Source organism: Dendropsophus ebraccatus, chromosome 14, assembly GCF_027789765.1.
Source record: "Dendropsophus ebraccatus isolate aDenEbr1 chromosome 14, aDenEbr1.pat, whole genome shotgun sequence".
NCBI lineage: Eukaryota > Metazoa > Chordata > Amphibia > Anura > Hylidae > Dendropsophus > Dendropsophus ebraccatus.
This window is the reverse complement of record NC_091467.1, coordinates 59,854,972-59,860,491: the sequence shown is the minus strand read 5'-3', so window position 1 is coordinate 59,860,491 and position 5,520 is coordinate 59,854,972.

The following is a 5,520-nucleotide window of genomic DNA, read 5'->3' as shown; positions in this document are numbered from 1 at the left end:
TCTCCAGCTGCTGATGTTACATTATTTTTCCATTCATTTCCTGATGCAATCCGACGCAACCGATAGGAAGCCATCATTACCTATGTGTCCTGGGAGATGTTACTCTGCAGAGGCCAGAAATCTTAGGAGAAGCACATAAGACAGAGATTTCAGGTGGTCGAGCAGGTGATCTGCGCTCTTCTTGATGCATGGACGCTGGTTATGTTAGATAATGGACTTAGGGAAAGTAAGATTAGGGAAGTTTTTTGCTGAAAAATGAAAAAAACTAAGCTCCTTTTCTGGTCTAGGGCTAAAACTTAGAACATACTGCTGGGATGTTATATAAGCCTCTAAAACAGCAGCAAAACTGTAAGTTTAATATTGTCTTATATGTAGACAACCACCGCTCTAGTCCATAGGATGCTTTGTAATTTACCTTTCCCAGACGAGATCCAATATTTTTCTATTAGAATTTGAATCCTGGACAAGCGCTTAACCAAAGGGTGGCATAGTAATGGAGGGTACAGGCCAGTGGTGTCAGCATTCCCTACCACCTGGTTGCACTGGTGACTTATTTTAGAAATCACTACCCCTAAATCCTTCTCTTCTGAAGTCTTAGCTAACACAGAACTAGCGATATGACACTCGGATAGAGGATTCCTCCTTCACAAGTGCATTGTTTTACATTTGGAAAACAGACTATTGCAACCACAACCTCTAATAACCTCCTACAAGGAACAAAGAAAAAAGTTTTTACCGCTACTACTCCAGCAATCCTTGCTTGATATGATGGTTGGAACTATTCTCACTGGAATAAGAATGGAGATATGCTGTGATCAAGGCTCGGAGTGAGGCGAAAAGCGTCTAGAATTTTCAGGGAACTTGCGTTTTTGTATGTAATGACTTTTATGGATTCTACACCATAAATACCTGATTTTATTGGATTGCTAGAATATGTTTTGTTTATCTAATAGCATCCAGCTATGTTCACACATAGTTAAATAAAGCAAAATACGACAGTAATACAGGTATAAAACACGGTTGTTTCTTGAATCTAATAATGTGCTACACTAAAATCTATAGAAAAACAGCCGTCTATGTGCACATTATAAAAAAAATCTTTTCCATAGATTACTGTGCTGTTTTTTTGAACTGTAAACAGCTTTAAAAAAAAAAATGCTGAAAACAACAGTCTAACAATCTAAAAAGTGTTGTTTTGTTTTTTTTTTGTTTTTTTTTTACAGAAATGACTCAAAACCTGTCCCTTGCACTTAACCCTTTAAGGACCAGGCCCAAAATGAACCAGTGGACCGCGCAAATTTTCATTTTTGTGTTTTTGTTTTTCCTCCTCCCCTTCTAAGAGCTCGAGCACTTTCAGTTTTCTATCTACAGGGCCATGTAAGTGCTTGTTTTTTACAGGAATAGTTGTAGTGTGTAATGGCGTCATTCATTTTACCATAACATGTATGATGGAACACCCAAATATATTATTTATGAAGATATAAATAGGTGAAATCGTAAAAAAGAATGCAATATGGTAACGTTTGGGGGGGTTCCTGTGTCTACGTAATGCACTATATGGTAACAGCGACATGATACAATTATTCTATAGGTCAGTCCGAACACAACCATATGCAGGTTACACAGATTCTCTAATATATATATTTTTAATGAAATCCTTTTTTTTTGGCAATTAATTATTAATAAAAGGCCCTATTGTGACGCTTATAACGGTTTTATTTTTTCACCTATGAGACTGTATGGGGCGTCATTTTTTCCGCCATGATCTCTAGTTTTTATTAATACCATATTTGTGAAGATTGGACGTTTTGATCACTTTTCATATATTTTTTTTTTATAATGTAACAGAAAATCGGTAATCCGCGCACTTTTTTCGCTCTTTTCGTTTACGCCGTTTACCGTTAGTGATGACACTTGTTATATTTTAATTGATTGGACAATTACGCACACTATGGTATATTATATGTTTATTTATTTTTATATGTTTTATTTATATAATGGGAAAGGGGGGTGATTTAAACTTTTATTGGGGGAGGAGCTTTGGGGTATTATAATAATGATTTTCACTTTTTTTTTTAAACACATTTTAAGTCCCCCTGGGGGACTTGTACATACAATACTTTGCTTATTTAAACTGATCACTGCTATGCAATAGTCATAGCATTGATCAGTGTAACAGGCTTGTGGCAGGCTCATTGAGCAGAAAGCCGATCGGACCGCACAGAGGCAGGTGACCTCCGGGAGTTTGATAAAGCTATTGGGACCCCCACAGTCACACTGCGGGGGTCCCGATCGGTAAATGACCAGGGACTCCCCCTGTCACTTACGCTTAAACGCCGCGGTTGCAACGTTTAAGGGGTTAATGACACGCTGCAGCGCCATTTTAGCAACATTATTACTTGCTTTATTAGTATATAGAGCTTGGGAGATAGGTGAATAGTAGCCCTAGCATTATTTTTTTAGCAGTTATATGGACTTTCACCACAGATAGTGAGGCCCAGGCACCCTCTTGGTCAGTCTGGTGAGGCCCAGGCATTGCCTTGGTCTGTTGGCTGAGGCTCCAGTAGAAAAAATTTGAGAAGCACTGGTCTAGGGGTTAAAGGGGTTATCCAGAATTAGAAAAACATGGCCACTTACTTCCAGAGATTGTCCTTCTCTTTTCTCCAGTTCAGGTGTGGTTTGTAAATAAGCTCCATTCACTTTAATGAAACTGAGTTGCAGATCCTGCACCCAAACTGGAGACATGAGTGGCCATGTTTTTCTAACACTGGATAACCCCTTTAACTGGCGTGATTCACCTCCAGCTATGCCCATTCCCAGAATGTGTCATATGAGTCCGCCGGACTTTTCTTGCCTTCCCAGTATCTCTTCCCTCTGACCTATCCGGGGTCAGACCGGGACTGAATTTCATGCCTGGTATTTGGGAGCACTTGCTCTGTGGGATATATATATATATGTGAGGTTGTAAATGATGGCAGATGGGGCTGTGTGTTACATTTGCTCAATACAACCTGCTGTCTGTATTCTGTCATCTGTAAAGGAAAACAGAGCAGCACTATGTAATAATATTGCCTGAGTAAGGATTAGTGATGAGCCAATATCCCAATGTTCGGTTGGGATTCCGAACACAAACAAGAAGAAAAATGATTGCGATTGGTTCGTGTTCGCCGAGCATTCATGAACAAATAATGAACGTACAGTAGAAGCGTACGTTTCGGTCTATGCAGATGCGTACAGATTATCAGGTGCAAAGAGTAAATTACGCAGTTTTAAAATGATCGTTATGATCATTCCGATCATCAAACAAATTGTTTGTGATCAGCAAACACAAACAATTAGCGTCATGTATGTCTGAACATACGAACACCTACGAACATGTTCGCTCATCACTAGTAAGGATCCTTGTAAAGCTGTACAGGTAGCTAAGGGATATAGCAGACAAAACTTTATCACAGCACGCTTTAGGCCCTTACCTCACCAGCACAGATGCGGATTCTTTACTGTAAGAGCAGTGAGACTATGGAACTCTCTGCCACATGATGTCATGGCTGATTCATTTAATATGTTCAAGGGAGGCCTGGATGTTTTTCTTGCATAATATAATATTACAAGTTATGGCCACTAGATTACATGTGATAGGACGCTGATCCAGGGATTATTCTGATCGCCATTGGAGTCGGGAAGGAATTTTCTCCCTGTGATGGGGAAATTGTTATCTGCCTCATAAATGGTTTTGCCTTCTTCTGGATCAACACAGTAGGGTGTCCTTAGGTTGAACTTGATGGACTCTTGTCTTCTTTCAACCTTATTAACTATGTAACTATGTACAGGCTCAGTGGTGGACACTGGGGGGCGAGGCACAATCACATGCTCCAATATGTCCGCCATTTTATGAACAGAAACAGAACAGAGCAGGGCAGCACAGCCTGGAGGAGGGGAGCCTGATTTTAGCTCTGTGAGGTACACAGGGGGCTGTTGTCAGTATATACAGTGAATACACTTACTAATACTGTATACTGAACTAGTTTACTATAAAGTGGCCAACCCCTTTAAGACGCTCATAGTCTGTATTACATGTTGTCAAAGAATAATCAGGCTTATCCTGCTGTAGCCATACCGGCATCCTTAGATGGGAGCCTTTCTGGTTTGCTATTTGAGGACAGCATTATCACATACTTAAGGAGACTGTCAATAGGTTCCTGCTGTCCTATCTCAGGTACCAAAAAATAGTGACGGACAAGATGAACAGAATGATATATCACTTATATTGTTCTGTGCAGCTGATCCAGAGATCTCCTCCTGAATACCATGAATAATAAGTATTATTATTATTATTATTATTATTATTATTATTATGTGCATGAGCCCAGTAGTCCTGGATATTCATGAGAAGCAAAAAAAACTGCTGCTGATTGGCAGTTATCTATCCATGCTGTGTATAGGCAGTCAGCTGTCAATCAGCAGCTGAAGGGTGGGGGGAGGGGTGTGGCAAGAAGCCCTCAGACTAGTGCCACAAACATTGGCAACATGCAGAATGAAGGTGATAGTGTAGCACGCTCTCTGCACAAAGCTGAGGTGTGATATGACGTAAACACAATGTACATGAATGTAGGGGGCACAGCAGGTTACGTCCCTCATCATCATTTGCCCACCTACCCAATATTGTAACATAAACCTCGATAAGAATTATAATAACTGGAACCATTAGTCTCAGCATAACCTAGTATAGGAAAAAGTTCAATAAGCCAAAACAGGTCCCCATATAACCTAGTAATGAATAGAGACAATGGGCCAAACAAGTCCCAACATAACCTTGTAATGAATACCCAGTGACGCAGAACACCATTGTTCCCCTGTCCTAGAGGTAGAAGGGCAATCTCCAGGATTCTTCCGCACCTTGGCAGCACTGGGGATGGATATGAGGCTGCTAGTGGCCATGACTTCTCTATTAGGCAGTCACAGCCCACTCCTCCCATGTACACAGAGGTCAGATGTTAGGGGGGTTGGAAGATGAGACTACAGGGGTTGAGTGACTGATGGCTGTAGAAGAGACAGGTGGCAACTCTAATTTTGGGCCCCAAGAAGCCCACTGCCAGTACTGCCCCATGACGTGAGTGTATATATTTGGTCGTACCTTTTTATAGCTATAGCTTATGGTAGCATGGTGGCTTGGTGGTAAGCATTGTTGCCTTGCAACACTAGGGTCCTAGGTCCAAATCCAAGAGCAACATCTATGTGGAGTTTGTATGTCTTCGGAAAATGTGGAGTTTATATTGTGAGCCCCACTGATGACAACAAAGCTGTGTAAAGTGCTGTGAAACGTGTCGGCGCTATGTCAATAAATCAATTATTATTAATCATTTTCTATATTTAAACTTTATTTATATAAGCGATTAATCCCATTGCCTATGTACATAGTATGCATATTCCTGTCTTTTGATACCAGGCCCAAACCTTTCGTGTAGTTTAGGTCACGTACTCCTTTATTATAGTAACATAATCTTCAATAACACACACAGA